This window comes from Sturnus vulgaris, chromosome 6 (genome assembly GCF_052056855.1).
Source record: "Sturnus vulgaris isolate bStuVul1 chromosome 6, bStuVul1.hap1, whole genome shotgun sequence".
Lineage (NCBI taxonomy): Eukaryota > Metazoa > Chordata > Aves > Passeriformes > Sturnidae > Sturnus > Sturnus vulgaris.
The window spans coordinates 23,653,359-23,679,270 of NC_142248.1; the positions used below are offsets into that span (position 1 = coordinate 23,653,359).

The 25,912-nt window shown below is 37.7% G+C and overlaps 2 long non-coding RNA genes across 2 annotated transcripts in view; both read right to left on the reverse strand.

Annotated features, from left to right (window-relative positions):
- LOC148223363 (uncharacterized) overlaps window positions 1–25,912 on the reverse strand; it is a 107,614-nt gene that overhangs the window by 18,830 nt on the left and 62,872 nt on the right. The gene's annotated exons all lie outside the window — the stretch shown is intronic.
- Window positions 27–18,573, reverse strand: LOC148223364 (uncharacterized). Its single transcript, XR_015804359.1, has 3 exons — window positions 18,523–18,573; window positions 17,993–18,032; window positions 27–98 (listed from the first exon to the last, which is right to left on the reverse strand). It is a non-coding gene; the product is annotated as an uncharacterized LOC148223364 (long non-coding RNA).

A 25,912-nucleotide genomic window follows, 5' to 3' on the forward strand; every position in this document is an offset into this window, starting at 1 on the left:
ATTATGACAAACACACACATCTTTTAAGCTCTGGGCTTGAAATCCAGGCCTTCAACAGCATAGTCTGAAATGTCATAGGCATACGTCAGCTCATGATGCTGGAAGGGAAGAATATATGGGGCACAAGATTTACCCATTCCACGGTAAATTAAATAGGACTTTAAATTTTATGACTTTTAACATCTTTTATAAAAGTTAAACCTTACTCCCCTTTTCTTGGAAAACTATAACAAAACACTATTTGATATGTTATTACAATTTTTCTTCAAGCCAGCATTGATCTTTAGTATGTAGTACCACCTAATACTGTATAATAATTTAAATCCGTTTTAATGACTTTTGTAATATAAATGTTTTAAGTATAATAACAATTATTTTAACAAGTGTTTCCTGATTCCAGGCATGTGTAAAGAAGATAGGGTATGTAATATAGCTGACCAGATAACTGCTTTTACAAATTATCTTCATTCTTCTTTATTTCGCTGCAAAATGAAGAGAGTTCAGTGTAGTTCAAGGAAAGCATTGTGATAAACAGACAGCTTAAATGTGAGCAGTGTAAAGAGCAGCAGCTTGCAGAAATATTGCTATAGATACTAAGACCGTATCCTGCCTCACTACGGACCACACATAATTGAATCATGTTCAATAGAAGGCCATTACAAAACAGTGCTGATTTGCAATGCTAATATGGTGAAGACAGCTGTCACTGGGAATTAAATATGATCATTCAAAGCCTGAATAAATGAGGTGCCCATTATCTTCTGGCTCTGCTACAGCCTGCTTAAAGAACACAAATAAATGATACTGTCTCAATAACCAGCTCAGTTTTGTCTTCCAGCCATAGAAATATGAAGAAGACAGAGGGAAGAGGGAGGGGACACAACAACATCAACAACAAAAAGCAGAGTCAATTTACAAAGACATGCAGAAAACCAATGCCCTACGACTTCATTTGCAACAGAACAGTATTTGTGGAAAAATGGAGAAAAAGCTCTTTAACCAAGCTAACATGTTGTAGTGTATACCATGCATACTTATTTACAAAAAACCCCCAAAAAAACAAAACAGTGAAAAAACCCAGGTGTCTAAAAAACTCAGGCAATGATTTGCCAAATAAATCAGTTAGAGATGCCAAAATGTCAGATGAACTGCAACAGCATCTGCCAAGAGTGATAAAGGACAGGTCAAGGTAGATTTATTACCTTTTGCCATCCAGTACTTTTAATGTAATAAAATATTTCAATTCCATTTTAATGTGAACCATAATCTATACACAAGGAAAATGCCGATCAAGTGGAAGAAACCTGATTTGTTTGAAGAAAAAATTTGTGTGAAGTTTGTGTCATTCCACAGGGAGCAAAAAAGCCAGCAGTGATAAGAAGGAAAAAGAAAAGTTAATATAAAACATGAAGGGTATTTCTACTTCAGGTGAGAGTGTCAGAGCGAACTTACAAGTAAGTCCCTAGTGTAGCTAGCTCAGTGCTAAGTGGAATGGGTCTGAAGCTGGGGCTGGGCAGTGCAGGGAAGCAGCCGAGCCCAGGTGAGAGCCGTGCAGGGCTCAGGATGCGCCTCATGCCGGGTGGGGAGGGATGCTCTGGCTGCCTGCTCCGTGTCCTGCCCAGCAGCTGCCTGGGCTGTGGTGCTGGGCTGCTGGCAGAGGGGATCACTGACAGCTGCTGTGATAAGAAATGCCTTAATTGGTATTTAATTACCAACTCATGCCTATAGAAAATGCTGTGTAAAATTTGCACCTTAAAGGAGAAAGAAGAGAGAATATAGAGGAGTAACTTACAGCAGTCCTACTGATAGCAGGTGTGAAAGCACTTCTTTATACCTGTGATATCATCAAAGGAGAGCAACATATGAAGGAGTACAGAGCTGTTTTTCTTCCATTGAAGTATTTTCCCACCCACTGCCTTTTCACAGTGTTTTACATTTTCCAATAGGAGAAGCAGCTGTTAGAGCCTGGAAATGTCAAAATGAGCTGGACAAAGTGGAAGGAAAGGAGCTGAGCATAATGATGACCTAGAGCACTATTTTGTGTAATGCCAGGTCTCAGAGCAAGTGACTGTTCTGGGACCTTTGGCAAAATTATGTAAGTACACAACAGGCAGCAGCTTTCACAGGGGGGCTGGCTGTGAATGTGAGGACATATGCTGGTCTAGAACAGTGAGATAATTCCCAAGAAAATAAAGATATGGGCAGGGATTAGAACATCCATCATACAAAATCAGGAAACAAAAAATGCTTAGAAGCTGCATGACTGAAAAATTGCATCTGATTAAATTACCAGCAAGTGTAAGGCCATATATATGGCACAGGAAAAAAAATCAAAATCAATAGGGTGCATAAAAACTGGGGAGTAGCTCTTTAGAAGTCAAGTTTAGAAATGGGTGGAGAAATAAAAATAGAAAAATAAATATAAAGTTGCAAATTGAAGCACAGGCTGGAATTGGTGAAACGTAAGTGCACAAACAAAAAGCAGCAGTGTTTACAAGACACATGGCATTAATGCATCTGCACTTGAAATGCTGTGTTTGCTTATATCCTCACATGTACTGAAATGCTTGTGAAATCATCAAGAAGGACATTTAATAGTGGAGAAAAACACAATACAGAGTACATGTGTAATGCCCACTAGCACCATGTCTCTCTTCTTTAGAAATTAGAGGACACAAGTCAAGCTATACCTGAAGAAGTGAAAATGTTCATATTTTTGAAAGGGATCATAGATGTATGAGATAACCATGTAAAACAGGTGTGAAAGGAATTTCAAGGCCAGAATCCAGAATTGGTATCTAAACATTTTTAGATAAACTTTTCTTAAATAAAGCAAGGCTGAAGAAAGACAGATTTGAAATCACTATTTTAAGTTCCTTCATCTGTCATTTACTTGATAACTATGTGTTTTGCAAACCCGTTATCTGTAAGCCACTAAATAGAAGGCCTGTTGTGTCCTACTGTGAGAATATCTTTAATGGCTTCTCTATTTTCACAGTTTCACTTGGGGTTTAGTATTTTTTCCTGTTTTAAAGCCCATGGAGTGAAAACCTTGTATTAACTGTTTTGAAACTCTGTGGGTGCAATACAGCAGCTGTACATTTAATATCAAAGCGTTTGATTATGGTTAACTGAGGGGGTTCTTCTTCCCTGCCCTATTCCTTCCTGTGTCTCAGGCATTCCCTGCAGATTTATGCATTTTATCACTTCAGGGTTTTCAAAATACGTTTTAATTGCGAGGTAACTTTTTCTGTAAGACTCTTGTTGATGCAGGTTTGTAATTTTTTAAAAATAGCAATGGCAGAGGTGAAGTGCAGCCAGAGAAGGAACCAGGGCGTGGGCAGATTGTCACACACTGCACAATCCTGCAGTGCTGTGCCTGTGCACATCTCTCAGATAAGTTAAATGTGCATTTCAATCCCTCTCCTCTGATTCTGGTCCTTTTTTGGTGAGACTTGGTGAAGGTTGCTTTCCATATGCCTTAATTCCTCCCATCTTACAGTACCCACAGCCACAGCATTATCTTGTCCTCCGTTTTATTAAGTGCTTTTATTACTAGACAGATTATTAAGTCCACATAATTAGCAATTTTGCAGCCAATATTATTTTATTTCTTATGCAGGAGCTACAGTGTTCATTGCACAGCAGTAAATGCAAGGCCCATTTGGTGTTTTTCTTCTCAGGAAGGCCATCAAATGCCACTGGATGAATGAACAATCCTGATGCTTTACAAAGAAAAGCTAGGATAATTCACAATTTTCCATTTTCAATAAGGCACTTAGTGTTTTCATGCATTTAAAGCTGTAGACATGGTAAATGGTGAGCAATTCATATTTTTGTCAAATGGAAGTATGGCTCACACATAAGGTTTGCTGCTGGCAGTGCAAAACCAAACTTTAGTGTTGTTAAATAAATGACTGTTAAATAAATGAATGTTCCATGTCAAAGTGACAAGAGTAGTAGATGAGGGAAAGATGTTTTTTACCCGGACTTCAGCAAAGGATTTGACACTATTACCCACAGCATTCTCCTGGAGAAGCTGTCTGCTCATGGCTTGGACAGGTGCAGTGTTTGCTGGGTATAGAACTGTCTGAATGGGTGGTGTCAAATGGAGTCAAATCCACTTGGCTCACGATTGCTACTGGTGTTCCCCAGGGCTCAGTCTCGTGTTCAATCTCTTTTAGTATCTCTATCTGGATGGGGGTGTTGAGTGCACCCTTAGTTTGCAGAGGACACCAAGCTGATGGAGGTGTTGATCTGCTGGAGGGTAGGAAAGCTCTGCAGACAGGTTTGGACAGGCTGGATCAATGGGCTGAGGCCAATTGTATGAGGTTCAATAAAGCAAAGTGTTGGGCCCTACCCTTGATTTGTCCACTTAGGGCTACCTTGTCTCAACATTGAGAGACATAGAGAATCACAAAGGACTTTTGTTAGAGAAAGTGACCCTAATTGGCTCTACCACATAGGAGGAATCAAGTAAGTAAGGTGCTCAGAAGAAGTGGAGCAGGTGTCAAAATTGTGAGATATATATTTGATTTGTACCAGGGGAGTTCTGAGAAAAATAAAACTATGCATAACCTAAGCAAAAATTTAAAAAACCCAGGAAACTGCATGGACATATTCTACAGAAAGCAAGGGTTTTGTCCCTATCTATCTGCCTCCATCTGGATCTTAATAAAGAGTTAGTGAATCTTGACTTCAAAAAATGTGGTCCTTATGCTTGACTGCATTACCCCCAGTACCTTCTGTTCCACTTACATCTCCCCACACTGCTGAAGGAAAAGGGACAAAGCATGTATAAACACAGTATTTATCCTTCGCCTTAAAATCAAAGCATCTGTAACTAAAAACCAGGGAAATGAGGAGAGGAATGGAGCAATGGAGGCATCTTGCTGTCAGTAACTGGAGAACTTTCTGCATATTTCAATTCCAAGCTGAGCTGCATACTCTCACGTTCTTGTTATTAGCCCAGTTTTTTTCAGATTTCTCTTCAATGCTGCTGAAATCCAGGGGAGAATTCCTATTCATTTCCAGGTTTTAACTATATTTATTTTCCTGTCTAGTGGCATTAAAGTACTAGAATCTAAATTTTCTAAAATACACACTTTGTGATGCCTAGATCTTGTTTAATTTCCTATTTTATCTCAGTATCTAGAACAATTAAGAAAGAAGAGCACAGATAATGATGGTATTGCATTCAGATAGGGATGGAATAAAATCTCTTTTGGATTATCTTCTTGATACAGTTAAGGAATGTAGCTTTGCCTATTGTGGAAAAATGGTGGATTTTGGTGTTTGTGGGTTTTTTTCAGACTTGCACAACTCACTGATTAAATCTGTGTTTACCATAGTAAATGGTACATAACTGATGGAAACTGATTGCAGTGTCTCATAAAAAATGATTGCTGTTAAATTTTGATCTTTATTTCTTAATTTTTGCCTATCAGTGAAGGACTCTGAGATTTCACATTTCATGATAAAACAAGTGTCACTGTTTCTTAAATTCATGGCATACTGCCTCATAACTTTGCATCAGGGCTTCAGGTATTGCACAGCTCTCTTTATCATGGTGTAAAAGAGACGCCCTGAAAAGTGAGCAGAACTTCATAAAATTTCTGAAAGCTTTAAGATACCCATGTGCTTAGATCCCTACATAATCTAGCAATCATTACTCTTTCCCTGCTTTATGAGGCAGGTAGATGGAGGCAGTTAGGCTAATTAAAACCCAGCATCAAAATACTGAGTCTGATATGTTTTTGAACTTCTGTTGTTAATCCTATGTATAAAATGTAATTTATTTCCTTTTCTCATTATGCATTAAACTATGAATAGGATAAGTGTTGTGCTGAAGTGTTTGTGTTGGATTCATAGCTATGAGGCTGTTGCACAGCAATGAGTGTTTTATCTTTACATTATGACACTACATTAATTTTTGTATGCTATACTCAAAATACTAAAAGAAATGGTAGAGGAAGGAGTAGAGATTTGTCTTCAGTTTGCATTTTTTCAGTCATTTTGTGTCTGTTCCAAATGGTCTAAACTGTGTTACTTCCTGTCAAATTTTATTAAAAATAATGCCCAAAACTTCAAACTAATTAGCTGATTGAGGGCATAAAATGTTCTCTCTGTCCACCTATTTTTATTTTTGTTTACTTTTGAAGTATGAATGGGGTGGAAAATCTTCCCACTAAAAGGCAGATGGAGATAATTGAACTCTTTTTATGCAGTCCCAGGTAGAAATAAAATCCAGGACCCAGAGGTGAAAGGTGAGCTCTGTAACTACTATACCAAACTATTCTTGGTAATTATCAGCATGAACACAATTATTAACATTTCAATTATATTCACAGTTTTACATCTCTCCAAGGGGTTTAACTCCACTGATTTTCAACTTGTCTTATTTTTTGGTAGACATCCAGTTGGAACAAACTTACTGGATAATATTTTTGACACAAAAGGGTAACATGCTTTTCAAAATACAGGATCTATATGTTTTGTCCTCAGTGATACTTGTATGCTTCCAGATTTTGATTGCTTGGTAACACTGCTTGGCATAGTGGGTAGATTTAAATAGATTTAAATAACACAGGAAATAAAAAATGACACAGGAAATTAAAAAAAACTGTATCTAAACTCTTCTCTTGTAAAATATATAGTTTGAAATTGAGACCTAAATTATTAATAATTCACCATTTAATTTTAAAATGTTATTCACTCTTTGTCTGTTGTTTAATAATTTTTACAAGTGTTTCTTATAATTTATTTAGCCAATGTATGAAGCCAAAAAATGTATCTATTTTAAAATATTTTGTTTTTCTGAGCATTCAATCTTAAAATGCTTAATAAAAGGTTTTATGATCAGTGGGAATCACATGAGCTATTTCTGTGCCTTTATTAATTCTATATAATCATCTTTAGGGCTTGTACATTATGGTTGAGTTCCAGTTACTGGGAATGTGAGCATCTCTGAGTAAAGGTACTGTATTATTCTGTATTTATGGAAGTGGTACTTTCAGGAAAGGCTCATGAGAGAGACCAGCTTATCTGGAAGAAAAATGGAGACTTCAGCATGAGGAGTGATTATAACAGCAAAAGTGACTCCAATCCTAGAGACACGTGAATCAGCACAAAACAAACTAAACAAAACAGCATTCAACAGCAGCAAAGGTAGAACCCTGTATTTCTGCTTTTCATCACATGGGTGTGAAAGAAACCTTGTTTAGCAACTGTAAAATTCTTAAATCTTCATAAGAAAATGGCAAACGTCCAACAGGGCTGTAAGAGAGAAGACTGCAGTAAGCCTGTACTGAAATTGTATGGCCATTTTAATATTTTTTCTGTAAGAACCATCCTTTTTAAGGTTATAAGCTGATATAAGTTACTGATGCATGGAAAAACATGCTATGGCTTTGGAGGACCTTCCCTACGTCCCCACCCAAAACCAAAATGTCTTTAGATACTATAAAAAATGTATTTTTATGAAAAGGTAAACCTTTGTCGGTCAAGTCAAGGGGTAAAAAAAACCTACCATAATGGGAGATACAGTAGGGGCTTAAGCTATTTTTCATATATTAGTGCCATGCAAAACTTCAAAAACAACCATACTGGTCAGCTCAGAAATGGAAAAGGAAGACCAACAGATGAGGTAGGTGTCTATAAACATGTAAGGCTACAATGATGTCATCAGCTCTCTGGAAGAAGGACAATCAAAACCAACTCAATGCAGTTCTACAGCAGAGTGGTAAAAGACTACTAGGAGGAATGTAAATTTCATTTACAATGCCAGGTAAAATTTTCATTATGGAATGATCAGATAAGTATCATAAAATATAAAAAATTATTTATGATTTTAACTGAATAACTTTGTCAAAAAATTGAAACATATGCCAAAATCATATGCAAAAAAATGGTTAGGTACCATAACTGTGCTTCAACAATTAATATAAAATTGCCAAGATGAAGTTAAGGAACAAAAATATCTTCTGGGCATATTATACCCAGAAAAACACTTTGGATTCTGAAAAGTAAAACTATCTGCTAATTTTGCCAGCACTGCCTGCAGATACAGTGTGCCATGAAACAGAGGATGCTGCAAGGAATAATGAAAAGGAGAGATAAGGGTCAGAGAAAAACATCTACAGTAACACTAGGGAGTGATGCTGGGGAGATAGTATTACAGGAAATAAAATCTGGGTTTTTTTAAATGGAGGTGGAAACAGATAATTTTAGTATTCATGGATGTTGCTGAGTAGGGAATAAGTCAGAATACATTCCTTTATTTTATATTGCAGATACAGATGCTGAAGAAAGACCCTGTGAACAAGATGCAGTTATTTTTGTCTCAGCAGTCGACAGGTGATTCAATGTCAAACGCTTCAAAAAGTGAAAAATTCATTTCCAAAACCCAGTAATCATTCTAAAAGCACATCTCCAAATAATTGAGATATTTTTGACTCAGCTATGACCACATTCACCATCTCAGTAAGCTTTGCAACAACTGAAGGTTGTAAAGGCCAGATATTTGTGTAGTTCAAAAAAACTGACAGCATCCTTCCCCCAAGCCCAACCAACCAACACTGTCTTGTGTATCATAAAACTCACCTGGTAATAGCCAGAAACACTTCAGGTTTATTAGTATAAAATAATTGATGTTACAATTTCCTTCTCTCTCTACTTTTTTAGGAAACTATGCAAGCATTTATTGAAAAACATTAAGATGATAACTTGTAATTGTAATTTTTAAAATAAGATGAATGAAAGAAAAATTGCGTGTGAAGGATTAACAGATCTTTGATGATGGATTTAGAATATTTTAATGGGAAATAAACAGTAACACGTACAAAGCTGCTGAGCTGTTTTGTCTACAAAAAACGCAGGTAAATTCACAGAAAATTTCTTGGTCATTGCAACAGAAAATTGGAGTTTGGACCAAAGTGATTTTACTTCTGTTTCTGTAAATTTGAAAAATACTTGTTTAGCTCTAATTTTCCTGAAATGCATTCTAAAAAACTGCAGCTAGAGAAGTGATTATGTATCTCAGATCTACTGTCCACTGGCATCCCCAGGTGTACTGCCTGCCAGCAAGTCACACTGTTTTGGGCAGGAAGTCAAGCAGCTGGCAGAACTGTGCAGTCTCAGATATGTATTGGTGCTCCTGACCATTCTCAGTCTACCTACCCAGGAAAAGTGGTGAATAAAATTGTATTTTAAATAGTAGCCTGACACAGATTGCCTACAGTGTTTATGACTGATTAAATTACAGCACATTGCCACTACATGAGCAGTGGATTCATCCTGAACCTGCTGATAATGGGAGACATGAGCTGAAGAACCATTTCATGGTGACTTTGTCATGAAATTTGAAACATACACACAGAGTATATGACCATTTCATGGCTCTTTCTCTCTCCTGACAGAGAATGCCTGCTCACCCCTTGGTCCACCATCTGAGTGTGAGTGTGATGCTGCCTGTGTCTGCAGTGCCCGTGCTTAGGAGAATGTTGTAAAGTTGCTGTACTCCAGATAGAGAAGCTGCACTGTCCCCAGAACTGATTAATGGGGTCAGCAAGGATCTACTAAAAAAGAAGGCCAGAGGTAAATTATAATAATAGGTGCCTGAAATATAGGAACTGGAGCAAATGGACTGACTGTTTCTTAATAATAACGACATATGATGGGCATGGTTTGAGTGCATTGGCTGTTCACATAAGGCACTACACAAGGCTCTTCAGGCTACCCTGAAAGTTGTTAAGAAATTCAGTTGATAGCACAGGTAGCTTATAGTTATTTGTATCATACTCATGTCTCTTTTTTTAATACTTTTTTTGTTTTGCTATTTTTTTGTTTGTTTGTTTTGTTGGTTTTTTTCTTTTTTGTTTCTTCTCAGAAATCTCAAAATGGATGTTGTGGCACTGGGAACTTCAACATCCAAAATTACTGGAGGTAAATGGTGCTATGGAAACCTGTTTAGTTACTGATCACTAGAAATGGTTAAAGAATGAATCCACTCCTTTGCAAGAATTGTTTTAAACGGCCTGACTGTCCAGTGCAAAAGAAGGAGTGAAGTTGTTATGTGGCCTTCAATTCCAGAGCAAGGCTTTGGATTTTAACAAAGTCAGAGAGTGAATGGTGCAGGAGAAATATTGTCTTAGCTGCTTGCAATTGGACAGCATGTAGAGGAGGGAGCCAAGAGTAAGACATGCTAGGAGGATAGTTCTGTATTAGAAAAGAACAAAATAATGGAATGGGGCTATAATGACAACAGCAACAGTGCTCTAATTTTCTTTATCCAGATGGTGGAAATAGATGAAGACTAAAGTCAGAGTTGGATATATTGTCTTGAGTGAGAATCTGATGAAAATGAGAAGTTTAATCCCAGGAACAGGCAATGCAATTGAAGTACAGCTGCTTCTACAGGGTGCAGAATAGAGAATCTCTCAATCCTCCACAATCATATTTCTGATCTTATGTCACATATATGCATAGGCGAGTGCACATGTGCAAATATGCATGCACAGTAGGGATGTGCATTGTCATAACTACTTGTTACCAAGCAAATATCTACAAGCAAAGATCATTTTGCACAGTAGGAATACCCTGTATTAACAGCAGTATTAACCTCTACAGGTTTAACAGAACCAGCAGGTTCTGCCTGCACTGCACATGAGGTGCAGTGGGAGCTCCTTGGCACCCCAGTGCCACTGCCTCTTACACCCTCTCTTGCATCTGATCCTGGGATGTTCAGCTCTGTAAGGACATTCTTTTCTGATTCACTTGAGAAATTAGGATTGTACCACTTATTTACTCCCTTTTTTCTAATACTACATTTTTGCTTTTAAAGCATTTGATTCCTAATTCTTTTTGGTCTTATGGTTACAAATGTAGTGCTAGTGTATAACTGAGGATGCAGAGCTTCATCATTCCCCTCCACTGTATCCAGCAAAACCAGGTCCCAGAGCAACTGAGCATTTTGAAATCTGAGGAAAACAACCTACTTTTCCTTCTATACCTCATGTTATTTCCAATGGCCTGTCAAAAAAACCATGAACACCAAAACCAAACCAAACCCGAAAACCAAACCAACCAACCAACCAACCAACCAACCAACCAACCAACCAACCAACCAAAAACCACCTAAATAATAGAAATAGGGCCATAATCCACCTGAAATAGACTGTCCAATTCTATTGCCTTAAGTGAATTTTAAAGCATGTGATGATCTTGTGCTAGGACTCCTACTCTGAGCACGTAAGGACACCTGTCTTATTTTGACAAAGCTTCACTGTTTTCAGTGGGTTTTGCACTGGTGGTAGCTAAAAATCTGTCTGCTGGTAGTAACTAATGTGAAGAAGGTCGATATTTGCTCTGATATTTCAATATCCTAGTTTTACAACAACCAGCCAAGCTATCTCCCTTGTTCTGTCAATGTTAGAGTGTTACAGTGTTGATATTTTGATTACATTATGCCATTTATCTATACAGAACAAAAGAGTGCAGGTAAATTACAGAACGTATGTCCTGATGTTAGCTAGACATGTTGCTGGGCTAGATGGTTTGGCTGTATGTCCATGTGCAAGCTGGACTTTGACAGCACTTACTTATTTATGTGCTATTTTTCATCATGAAGGAGCAATATATTCAGAAATGACAAGAGATCTACCTTTATAAATAAAAGGGTGAAAACAGTATCCCTGTATGATTGGAGAAACATATGGAGGAATCCAGAGCTCCCTGCTCTTCCCACTGTCATTGACAGGAACTGGTGGTGTTCTGGGTATTTGTTTTTAAACAAAAAATCACAGTCTTGTCATGTAATTATACTGAATGAAGACATACAGCAAAATTCAAGAAAGAAGACTCATCTTAAGTTTTTTTTCTACTTTCAACTAATTCTTCTGTACAAATAGATATTTAAATAACATAGGCTGTAAAAGCAGCAGCAACCAGCCAGAGTGTATGTGTATAGAAACTCTCTAATATAAATGAGTGCCTTTTAAAAATCATGGTAAACTCTGTTTTCTGTAATTATAACAAACCCTAGAGTTTTACCCATGTAATAGTAATTTTTAGTGTCTTCACCATTATTTTCCTTTTTATTTATTTAACTACAACTAACTTGAGCAGACAATGTTAAGTGGGGAAACAGATGTGGTTAAATAGTCTGTAATTATGCCTTTAGTCATCTCTTACCATCACAAGGCTCCTCCTGCTACTATGACCAGAAAAAGTGACCTAACTGATTTCACCAGCAACCCTGCCAGTGTCTGATGTAGAATAGATGGCCTTATTAAGCAATCAGAAAAAAAAATAAATAAAAATCAACCATTACAGTGGAATAGTAATCAGCAGTGTTTATACTAGTCCCACAATGCACAATCAGAACCATGAATTCTGCTAATTGGGTACCTTTTGCATCCAGAGGTGCCTGCAATAGGAAACAAAAGGGACTTGAAAATTAATGTTTGTAGCAATTAGTCTCTGTCTAAAGGCTTAGCTTAGTTCATGGAAGCCATGATTCAAACACAGATTATTATAGTAAGTATGGTATTTAAATGTCCTCTGTCATTATTTAGCATCAAATTTAGCACTGCAAGACTAATTTGGATTTACTCTTTAAAATATGTTTGCAGGGAATTTTTAAAGTCCCCAACTGCAAACCATTTATTTTATGCTTTTTTATGTTGTTAACTTTTCAAGATTAAGAGTCCGTTTCAGATTCACTGTAGAGCTGATTAAATGTGTTTGCTATTGAATAGATGAGATTTACAAATTACATATTGAAGAATGTTGGACTATTCTTTTTCACAGAATGATCTATGCTTTATGGCATATTGAGGGATTTTATACTCCATAGAAATGCAAGGACTGGAAGTTTATTATTTATAAACACAGCTACAAATTCACACCAGTGTGTACTGGTATACAAATTCTTAAGAAGAGAAATTTAATTATACAATTTTTGGAGCAAATTATTCATGCATTTTCACATGGACTTCAGTGAAAGCTCAGTGGATTATGTTAGTTGGTTATACCTTTTACCTTTTTCTTTCCTTTGAGTCTTTAGCATTTCTGATATAATAATCTGATAGACCTCTGTTCTTCAGTCCTTACCATTATAGACTCCTTGCTGTAAGTGTTTAAAGGACAAATTAACAGTAGTACCATTCAAGTAACCTCTTCACCTTTGTATTTAAGAATCAGCTGCATGTTCTTGCTTTGCTAAAGGTCTCCATATGGTTACAGAAGGACTTTGACAATAGCATACAAAAATGTCTAGAATTCAAGAAAAGAAACCTCAGGTAGATATATGAAAAGAGAGGCAAGAAGTATTTAAGTCAACCCTCAGTCTTAGCTCTGCTCTTTAAAGGTTACACTGAATAACGGAAGTGTATCAACTGTAATTTATTAATAAGTTGTCACCCTCATTAGTTAACTACTGTTTAATCAGTATGTGATTAACTGTGTGACCTTAAAAAGATTGTTATTAATACAAAACATTGCATTATGAAACCATTAAGTTATAGGAAAATATTGGTACTTTGAAGACAATCAGAATGTTAAGTGTGATAGTTTTTAGAGATACTATATCAACATTTCCTCTGACTGATTGCATTACATATTGATAGCAAGTATCAGTATGTAGTGCAATCAGTCAGTGGAAAATGAGTGAAATGTGAACTAATGAGAGCTAATTGTCTCATATAATAGCAAGGACACAGAATTCTATCAATTAAATTAGTCTGAGTTGAAACAACTATCAGTGTAATAATGTTGATAATATCAACCAAATTAGATGTAATGAAATAAATGGTATGCTAAAGATCAAGGATATCCATTGGCTTCAGCCCCCACCTCCTGCTAACTAGGGAGAGAGCCTCATGACTTTGGGCTCAGTTTGCTTCAAGTTCTGCCTAATGCTCAGCCTGAAACATGTGACTCTGTACTCTGTACTGGTAGTGGGGACTTTGTAATTATCACAATTTGCATCTGGCAAATGGGGGAAGCCCTCTGGGAGTTTGAGGCAGTGAACAAATAGTGATATGACATTAAAGACTATTGCTAGCTTCAGCACAGCTGTGGGGGAGAGCAGGTGATGAGAGGGTGAGAAGCACTGGCTTGGGCACACCAGGTGTTGGGCCTTTTGTTTTTTCCTTTGGAAACTACTGCAACTGAACATCTGTATTGTATCCTGTGATCAGTAACAATCTCACAGTGCTCAAACACTGCTTTCTCTCCCCTTGCTTAGTCCCATTCCTTCCACCTGCTCTTAGGCAAGGCTTCCAAATCTGTTCCAAAGTTGTTCACAAACAATTAAATCACAAGGGGACTGAATAATGAGGGTTAGGTTTTCAGAGAGATGCTGAGAACACAGTAGCTCCCATTGAGGTTAAGGGAAACCTTGGATCATCAGTCCTTCAACTCTGATATTTAGTTCAAATGGAACTAGAAGCCTAACATTACCCACTTCTGGGCTTCCAGCCTCTGCAATTTCTGCTTTGCTCTGTATTGCTGTTTCACCTCCTCACTCTCAGACTTTCTGATTCTGTGATCTAATTTTTGGGATCAAGAGAAGCCCATTAAAGGACAAGTAAATCCATTAGTCAGTCCTGTAACAGGACTTGGCATTACTAACAACAGGAATTATCAAAATTGATAGAGAACATTGATCTGGGTTTATGCAACAAAGCAGAAAGGCATTTAATTTATTATAATGGTCCTGGTAACCTGATCAGCACCAATCCCTCCTCAGTTAACACCCTAGAAGCACAATCTGATAAAATAAAGAAAACCAACCAGGGCCAGAAATTGAATGTTCAATAGACAGTGACTTAGAAGTTGAAAAAGTGAAAGAACTTGATGCCCAGCCTGAGTGTGAGCATTGTGAATGATTCAAAAGTGAAAACTTTGTGATGCAGTGAAATATTGTTTGTAAAGCCCACCTTCTGCTCTAAGGCCTTTGGACTATGCTATCATGCAAGAGTTTGAGCTGGTGAGACATGGTAAAATAAGCTCACACATAAAGAGCAGATAAAGGCACCATAGAAGCAGATAAACTCCAAGGCTGGCAAAACAAGAGAGAGCAAATGCATGCAATTTGAGAAGTAGAGAAGAGACATGTGTGGCCAGGATTACCAAAGGTAACAGTTTGCACTTATGCAGTGTTCACTGTGCCAACCTGTAGAGCTACTCACGGTCTAAGACAACAGAAACACAGCCCACAGGTACTACCAAGCTACTACTACTACTTGTGATGTATGCTTATCTGAAAATGCAGCTCAGGGAAGCATTATAGAGGACAATGCCCCAGAAAAACTGCAAAATTTGGCTGACGGCTTTCATGCTGATCTTGTAAAACTCTGTGACTGTGTATGAATGTTTAAATCGGCCATTCATGACTGGATGAAGGGAAATTTTTTATCCATGATAAAGAATGTGGATGTAAGAGTGTTACAGCTGAGCCATCCTACTGATATCCCTTCCAAGAAAAATTCATGTCCTTGTATTACATGATCCCAGGAAGCAAATGCTGAGAATATTGCCGTGGTACAGAAAGCTTGTGTCAGAGGAGGGGAAGGCACCTAAACCATCCACAGTGCTGAAACCACATAACTGAAAAAACATAATCACCTACTAAATGCATATTTTATTTATTACTTAGAAAGCACTTGACATCTCTTATCTCAAAAGTTTAGGGGGATGCTGGCAGATTCAACAGCATGTCACTGAACTCACCACAGGCCTCTATCATCAGTATCAAACCATGGTGTGAAGATGAAATGAGAAGGAATGATTCTATTGGACTGGGCATTTAAAAATGCTCTTTCAACAGGAATATTAAGCTTATTTTGAACCTCCTTTGAAAGAATTTTGAAAGACGGAAGGATCAGAAGTTTCCAGTGGTGAGGCTGTCCTCTGATGCATTAATGGCATGATGCTCTGTACTGCAGTGAAAGATGCAATACAGTCAGTTCTGGAGGTGAGAATGGGCAACTAACCAGGGACATGAATCGTCCTGAATATGTTGAAAAAGACAAGCACATATGCTGACATAAGTCCTAAAGATAAATGCTCTTTAGTAGTAGAAATACAGTCAAAGAAAAAGGGACTCCCAACAACTAGCTGAGAATCTTACTTTGTATGAATTGAAAAACATTCAGAAAAGAAATTAGGGAAGCACTAAGGGAGTAATAACATAGGGAAAGCTAGTCATCATGAAGATCAGATAGATGGTGAATGCATTGGCGAGATCACAAAAATATGAGTCAAACTAGAGAAGTCTCTGGAAACTGCTACAACATCATCACAGGTCATGCTTGAATATGTAGATGTACTTTCTGAAGTTATAATAATCAGTGAGTGAATATATTTGTTAGCTAATTCTCATAATACATAAGGATGAATGAAATATTTAAATTGTATAAATAATTAAATTGTAAATTTAAATTGCAAATTTAAATTGCAAATTTAAATTGCAAATTTAAAATGTATAAGTAAATATTTAAATTGTAGAGTCTTACATGTCATTACCAATGGTTGTTTTTGGTGGACCTTTCAGTTAATTTTTTTCCTTCTATTTTTCATTTAGCAAGACTATTATCTTACCTATTTTACCTATCTACCTATTAATTTTACCAATTAATTTCATCCTCCTCATCTGTTAATAGAGTTTCTTTCATATGGACTTCCCCAGCCATAAAAGCCTTTTTAATCCTCCCAAGTCTCTTTTTACTTATTCTGGATTTGATGGTAATGTTGTACTATGTCCTCAATAATTAGATATGTTGCCCCAGGAGTAGGTCAGCTAATTAAGCAGGACTTGGAACTCTGGTCTCCCTCTGCGCTCTGCTCCTGAAAACAGGGTTGGATTGTGGCTGTGTGCCTCCAGTCTAACCAGTAACTTTGTCCAACAAGCCAGAGGGAAAAGCGTTTGGCAGACACAGTGACTGATTTCCCTGATGATTTGTGTGCGAGTGACGGGTCCTGCTCTCCATGCCAAACTTTCTGCTGCACAAGAGAGCAACATGCAGCAGGTAATGTAATACTTTGGTGTTTCTGTGAGCCTCAGCTTCAACGTTTTAAATGTTCTTAGCCTTGAGCCAAATAAGGGAGTCTCAATGCTGTGGTGACCAGCAGGCACAGAGGTACTGGCAAAATGTCATGGTCAGGAAGCCTGGGCGGGGAAACAGCATCATGTCCTGGTGCATCATCATTCTTGTCTTCACATGTCAGCTTTCTCTAATTATGTCAGAATGTTTTAGACTGGTTTGCTAAGGAAATGGCCCTTCTAGAATTTTACTGCATATGTGTGTGTCTACACATCTCTCTGCCTACATTTTAGTTATTTCTCCCTTTCTCTTCTTCCCTCTCTATAATGTTCCAGCCTATTCTTCAAATGCAATCACACAGAAATAGAGAATCCAAAGATGTTTTGAACACAGGCGTTCAGATAAGGAAAAGCCAGTGTTTACAAAGCCAGTGTTAAGGTTTCTTTTTCACAGGACCTATCTGTGGTACATACACTAATTCACACTTAATAGTCACTTTTCCTGAGGGCTCCCTTTTCATCTTGTTTGGTTTTTTAAATCAGATACCTTTTTATTTGTGTCTTACTGCTCTGTTTTCAGATAGCTTCTGGCTGCGGTTTCTTTACTTTTTTTCTATGAATTAACACGGTTTCTTGTTCTGAGCAATAAAAGTTTGTAACTTGAGAACCTCCTTAATACACGTGTACTGTATTTGTTATCCAACAGAGACATGAGAGCTCAGGTTTTCTCCATGATGGCTTTTACAAGATGAAGAAATAATTATCCTTCCTTGACCCTGTGTACTTTGTAGTCAGAACTGTTCTTCTCTCCAGGTTTGCTCAGTGTGGGCCATTCCACATGCTTGGTGGGGCAGGAAGCTTGCCATATGTGGCCAGTAGTCTGCCCTTGCACAAAACTCACCCTGTTGCACTGTATTGCCATAAAACCCTAAAGTATTGTCCACTCACCTGGTGAAACTTGCAGAGAAAACTAGTGGGATGAATTAATCTGCAGAAGGAAAGAAGAGAAACTAGTTGGATATTTTCTCCATGGTTAATACCAATCAAAAATGATGGTATAGAAATGTGTCAGAATATTTATCAAAATAAAGGATAAAATTCTAGATAATCTTTACTTGGCTCTTCCTACATTTTTGCCTCTTTTCTTCTGTCCTGAATACTCTTGTGAAAAAGCCCCAGCAGTTATGACATCTGAACATGATGAATTTAATGACCTAAAAATATGTTATTGTCCACAACTTTAACTGCTTTCAAGTAACCTTCACATTTGGTTGCTGTTATGTTTTATCATGTATGTTGTGGCTCCTTTTTTTTCGCTCCCTTTGCTTTTGTATTGCTTTAAAAAGACAACAGAACATGCTGTGAGTTAATGTTTCACTTGTAAAAGGTTATGGATTAAGCTCAGCTGGTTTCTCAGGCTGACACAGGGTTCATGATTAGAAGAATGAAAACAAACATGAATTGAAAATGTCACTAACCTTTATTGGGTCCTGAAAATCCCTGAGCCTGCATGACAGGAGGCTTTCCTGTTTTCAACAGGATAAAAAAGATTGAAACAAAACAGCACGGATCTTGGCTATTTACATCTTTTAATGAATGCTCTTCACGTTTGGGTCCCTTTGTCAATCTCCCAGTTTTCAAGGGTTTAGCTGTGAAAAGTGCGGATGGTATCACATACTCTTATAAACCATGGAATAGACATCTGTCTAGGATGCTTTTCCCTCCAAATTATGCTGAGTGTAAAGGACCACATTTTAAGCTTCATTTACGACTATGCATGTATAAGGTAGCCAATTATCCAGTCTGAGTGTTCAGCAGCAGAAAAGCTGAATAAAACAGTCTCCACATAATACAACCAATTTAATTTTAATAAAGTAGATCAGAAAAAAAATTATAAACTCTAGATGATAGTGTAGTTTGAACTTTTAAACTGTTTGTTGAAAAAAAAAAAAAACCAACCAGCCTATTCACTTCAAAAATAATGAGTTCTTGCTCTAGGTGTTATGGTAGAACATGCCCTGTATTAGCAAGGGTAAGAGGAACACAAAGCCAACACCAACTGGCCAGAGTGGGAACCAAAAATGTCACTGATCTGGGATCCTTTGTTCTGTCAAGAGCACAGAGCAGGTCGAATATCTTAGATCTGCAGGCTGAAGGAGGCTGTTGCATGAGATGGCTGCCCTTTTCAGTGCTAACTCTTCCATGCAGTAGGAAAAGAAGAGTCAAGCATCATGTTTGCCCTCACAGACCCAGGTATTCCCTGCTTCCTTATCACCTTACACTGCTCAACTGACTTTTTTCAGTCAAATCACTGAAAACACAAAAGAATTATCAAATGTTTTTCTATCTAAGAAGAAACAAAGGTATATGTTTCCCTTCATTTTAATTTTTTCTAGCTGTATGTTTTAGGAACAGCTGCACCATTGCTTCACCGATTTCATAGGTAACCTGAGAAAATACTTTATGGAGGAAGAACACCAGGGGATCCTGCAGCCAAATCTATTTCCTTCTTCTGATCTATAAATGTCTGGTGGATATGGAATTTTTGCCTCACAAAATCACATTTACCTTTTTCACAAAGTGAAGTGAGGCAATATAGACCCACGCTTAGTACATAATTATTTAACATATCCTACTATTTCATGGTGCTACTCTGACCTGTAACTGAGATTTAATGAAGTGCTTTGGCAGAGAATTAATATTAGGGGGAACATAAACCTGCAATTTTTTAGTCTCACTTCATCCAATTATAGCTTGTTCTTACATTACATAATCTATTTTACAGTTTTTGGTGTAGAAGCAAGAGTGAGATCTTGCAACATTTAATGAGGTCTAAGGCTTTTTATCTCTAGCTATTTTAGTCTTTCGCAAATACTGAGGGAAGTAATATTTGATAAAATTTCCCATGGATTCTTAATAATTTAGAACCCTAATCCACAGCTTCAAAATCAGCTGAGGACTCAGTTTCTAAAGGTACATGGACATATGGTTCTATTTATTGAAAGTGATAAACCAGATTAAGTGAGTTAACTGAAAATGAAATAAATGTCTCAAAAACTAGAGTTTTGATTCTTAAACAATTGATCTGAGACTGACCAAGTCCGGATCCAACTTCTAAGTGTTTTGCTGCACACAGAATATACATCAACAATCTCTCATTCTCTGGATGAAAAAAATAGGGAGCAGGGTGAAGAGCAATCATAATTATCCGTGGGAAGAAATGCCAAGGAGCATTAGGGACATGACTGGCAAATGAGTATTATGCCTTGCCAGTTACTGAATTGCCTCTCTGTCCCCTGTCCAAAATCATCTTGGAGAAGAGGAACACATGTCTCTAAAACCTTGTAAATCCATAATTATGTGTGAAGGGTGAGGCTTGTTTCTGATGTGCTTCTGGAGAACAGGGCAGCTTGATGCAGTTTGATGGTTAAGATGCTCACATGGAAAACAGAAATACAGAAGTCTAAGGGGGATTGGACCCTGATCCCAAGGAAACATTTGTGATACTGCTGCTACTACTACTGGTTGGGATAAGAAGGCTTGGAATAAGGGAATGGCCACACTTTGTCTGAGGTTAGACATCCTCAGGGTATATCTGACATGTCAGCTCTTGAAGGTGAGGTAGTTGGTAGAAAACCTGTTCTGGGCATGTCAGTGCATTTAGATGTGAGACAGACATCAAATTTCTGAGTACTTTCAGGACCTGAGCATTCTGCTCATTCTTTGTGCAGAAACTCAATCTCCTAGGAGGTTTCTCTTGTGAAAACTTGCAGAAGTTTTGAGGATTTGAATTTTGTATTTTTGATTTGAGTTCTTAAAGTGGTATCAAGATCCTGCATACTCCTCTTAAATCTAATTAATGGAGGCAACTTTTTAAAGATAAGTAGTGTGCAAAAGCACATGGAAGCACTTTACTTTATTTTGATACTATCTGTACAGGACATGTACAGATCTTCAGCATAAATTAGTTAGAATTAGACTCTTGGGCTCTTCAGTACCCATATCTATCTATCTATCTATCTATCTATCTATCTGTCTGTCTATCTATCTATCTATCTATCTATCTATCTATCTATTTTCCCTAATACATTTTTAGACAGTGAACATATATGAAATTCGCTATAAAAGCCCAATGGGCCAATGTTTCAAAGGCATTTATGCATCTTTGTAAATTTCTTAAATGTCATTTTACTGCTGCATTACCTGCCGTGTAGTAATAGAAATATGGAAAATAAAAGAGAAAGCAATGGCATTTTCATCTTGTTTTCAGCTATAATAGCTAACATCACACACTATTTATCTGGAAAAAAAGAGGAAAGAACCACACTGAGCAATGTAGCATTGTTAAGTTTAATTTGATAAGCTCTTGAGAACAGTGTTACTGAATACATGGTGCTATATAAAGTCTTGGCTTAGTCTGGACTGTGGGACAGTGAAGCATGAACTCAGGCATAACTCAGCAACCATTGTTTTCTGTGTAGAAAATGCATGGGCACAGCAGATTTATAACCAAAGGAAGGAGCTAGTGACACTTGGCAAGTGGAAATTACTGTTTAGCTTGGTGCCAGTTTCTGCTAAACTTTCCCAATGTACTTTTGTCTTGGTCCAAGCACTTTTGCTTCTTCAAGGAGAAAGGTTTCCTTCAGCAGAGAACTGAGCCAACTGTTTAAAGGGTGTTTTTTCCCTAATAAAACTTTACAGCACTTTCACGTGAATTTAGTGTTTGTGAAAGGCCCTGCACTGACAGCCCAGGGAGCAGAGGCCCTAAGTTTGTTCACAGACCATGTGCAGTGCAGACAGGGGTGCTAGCAGCACTGTACTCACTCTTCACAGTCCAAACAGGATTACCTGTGGTGGATAAAAGATTGATGTGGTCTCTGATGCTCTTCTGCTATCTTCTGATTTTCATCTGAGACTGCCACAGGACTGTGGCCAGATTCTAGCTGGGGAGAGGTTTTGTGGTGTGGATGCCTGCACAATTGTTATACAATTAACAATTAACTTCTATTAGGTAGTTTTCTTTTGTTTGAAACCAATTGGATTTGCACTAGTAATCTCCAGTGGGTGAAACATCTTTCATTTAATCCACCCCTTTACCTCTGCTAAAATGTGATGATTAAACCAGTGGAGGAAATGTCCTTACATAACAGAACTAGAATAGAAACGCTTCTGTTGTCATCGCCAACAGTAGATCTAACACAAAGTGTAAGGGGAAATTTGTATTAAAATTGGTGTGCACGCCAGAAGCTGCATGCAGGGTACTCAAAGGCTGTAACTCCAGACAGCAAAGATGTTAGAGACAAGGAGCCCTGTCAGGATTATTTGGACTGCACACACACTGAGGCTTTGTGTTTGACACACACATCTCTTGCATGAGCTGGACAGGCTGTCCCACTGGAGCCCCAGCCTGACCTGAGGAGGTCACATCACTCATTTCCTTTAAAATGAGAGGAGGTTGGCTGCTGTACACTGAGCAGCCCAGTGTGGGAAGTGATGTCCAGGGATGGGGGAAAAAGACATTGCCACCACCGTACGGTGAGGGAGGGTGTGGGGGACCAAGAAGACCCAACACCCTGGGCTCAGCAGGAAAAGAGGTTCAAGCATTTTGGGCAGTCTTAGGCAAGAAAATTGGTATGAAGGTGGTTCAGCAAAGACATGGTACCTCTAAGTATAAAAATTAGCACAGCTCTGAGTGTCTACAACAACTTTTTTATAAATATCTTGAAAGTTTAAGCATTTTTCAATGCGTATGATGCAAATTATGGCTGAGTTTTGTGGACTGCTTTTAGCAAGTTAAGAGAAGAAATTGTGGCATTTTTGACTTTATTTTGTCTTCTTGAGAATTTTTGAAGTTCCATGAATTATGGTCTGTGAAACAGTCATGGTGAGGTAATTAACATTTTCACCAAGGCTTTAAAATATAGGAGGAATGAAACACTTAGGCATGGAAAATGCACTTCTCCTGGTCTGGCATTGGCATTTACTGGAGCTCAGAGGAATACTTTCTAAGGAAAAAAAAAGCCCTAAACCTCTTATTATTTGTGTGAGTAATATAAAGATTACTGGCTCTCTTGAGGAACTGTCCATTGTGAGCTGAGACTAAATGCCTCACTTCATATTTTCCTGGTGATTCAACTGTGAGGGACTCGACTCTTCATTACTAATTTCCCTTAAAGAATCATTTAAAACTATTAAACCTCAATTAATTTGAGGTTGGATTCAGTACAACAGACTATGTTTAGAATTAAATGCAAAAATTCAATGATAAAGAACCTATTTTACAACAGTATTGTATTTTGTGATGGTGCTATTTCAATGTGTACAACAAAATAAGGCCAAATATTTCCTTATTTTCTTATATGTTCTACTTGTATTTCTGAAAAGCCTATTGTAATCTTGTATTATTTTTTATGCTTAATTTTGCATATACTGAGAACTGGGAGAAGAAGAGTTTGAGAGATGGTGTCATTCAGCTGTCCACCAAAATCCTACCCATAAAGCATCCTTCCTAGATGGCCCTGAAATTTCTGTGTGTTTCCAAGCTGCAGTTTGTCTTAGACAAGCTTATTTCATTGCATTTCATGTTATGGTTCTCTCCGAATGCTTTGTACACAGTACCTACATATGTTTTCCTATTTAGAAATCTTGCTGGCAAGTCATTTCAAGTAATTCTATTAATGATCCACAGCAAGGTTTTTATAGATTGATGTGTGACAGTGTCTTGGATTCCTGGTGGAACAATGTCATTGAGGATATGAACCTGCAGACACACACAGCACTGGGAGGATAATCATATTTGGTTTAACAACACCAGTTTATTGAAACAGGCTCATGATCTGGCCTATAATTTACAGCCTGAGTTTAAGGTGTCTTTGTCTCTCTCCTCCCTCTTCCTTGCACCCTCTTTTTCTCCTTCTCAATCCCCTTATCCCTCTTTCCATCTGTCTCTCTGTGAAATCAGGGACAAGTAGCAGAAGCCTGAGATGCCATCTTTGCTACAGCTTGAAAGATGACTACATGCAAGTAACACTCCCTCAGCTTTGTGTAGCATCATCAGTGACTTTTGAGGCCTCTGTGCCATGTATTGTCCTTGGGACAGTGTCACTGAGGTAACAGAAAACTCTCATAAATCTGGGCCACACAAAAAAAGGGCAGCTCCTCAGTGACTGAGCTCTCACTGTGCTTTGCTCTCCATAAGGGATGCTTAGACGTGTTAGGGCCAGCAAAAGCTCCCTGTGCACTTCTTACAGTCTCAAAATAGAGCTTATGCTGCATATAAGTGGCTCCAAAGACTTATTCTGGCCCTCCGTGCTGGAATGAGTGTCGTGCAGCACGCGTGCAATGACTGCATCCTGATGAGGAGTGGTGTCATCTGACGCTAAATGACAAGGCAGCAAACCAAACACAGGAAGGTCTTTGCTTGCTGCAACAGCTGCTCCCGCTGCTAATTGATGCTGTGTATCCGTGGCATCATCCCAGTGCTTATTTTAGGCTGTTTCCAGCTGTGAGGGTTTTTGTCTCACAGCTAGTGGTATCTGTGCAGCTGGCAGAGTGAGGTAAAAATAAACACAACTAATTCAGCAAAGCAATGAGAAAAATGTACAAAGAAGTGTAAAAATAATATAAGTCAAGGTTATTTGGGAGAGACATCTGAGTTTGAGTGGAGAGCGACCAATCTGGCAAGGAAAAGAGTTGATCACCTGCCTGTGTCTATCAAGAAAAGTGGAAGATTTTAATGTGAATTTGGGACTTATTAAATTTGTTGGATGACAAAATTTTCCAAAGACCAAGCTCTGATGGCACTATTGACAGTTCCTCTACAATGGCCTACACATATGCTTAAACATTTACTGTGAGGGAGGCATTTTGAAGAATGAGAACATATTTATTCATATATTATTTTCATGAACTCTCTGCTTCTTTCCTGAATAACAGTTAAGCAACTACTGCTAATTAGAAGTCTTGTCCCCCCATCTTTTAATTTGGATAATTCACCTTAAGAAATAAAATTTGTACCATCAAACCTACTCCCTGGGTATTCTGTTTATGTTCTTCTAGTTATCTTATCTGCTGGTCCAAACAACTATAAATATGTGTAACTACTATTATTTTAGACCTCATTAAACATCTGAATGTATGTAGTCCTGGAAATTTGTCTTGAACTTTAGTGACAAGAAACATAAATACTTATACAATTAATCCAAATATATGTTTCCTGGTTTAAGTTTAGGTTAAATCTTGGAAATTTTCCTTCTTAAAATAGAATCTGACTGATTTTATTTCAGTAAGTTTTTCCGGAGATAATTGTATTTAAAAAAAGTGTTTGTAGTTGGCTACTGTTTTGAGGAAAATGTAGGTCATATGTTTGTTAATGCCAAAAGCATAATGTAGTTTCATTAACTTACAAAATTAATTCTAATTTTCTAGAGGGAAATATATCAACTAATGTTTTGCCTCAGAGTTATGGATATACCACCACACGCAGAACATCAGTTTCATGAGTGGGATTATAGCCTGAAAATGCTGACCTCTGCTCCTTTTAAATATGTACCAAATTTCTTCTTGCCAGAACTTAGGGAACTGGCATTTCCAGGTCGGTCACATTACCTAGAATGCAAATGTGTTCTACTTACAGTAGCGAGACATGAAGTAACAGAAAGATAAAATAAATGAACTTTACTTGATTTTATCAAGTTGCTTTACTTGATAGTCTTGCTCAGCTATTCTATTTACAATATCATTGTTTTCTTAATGCATTCTGTTTCATAAGGAGAAATGCTACCTAGAAACACAGAAACAAACATTGCAACAGAAAAGAAGCAAGTTCCTAAAATAATATTTGGTTAATCTGCGATAACAGAGAAGTCC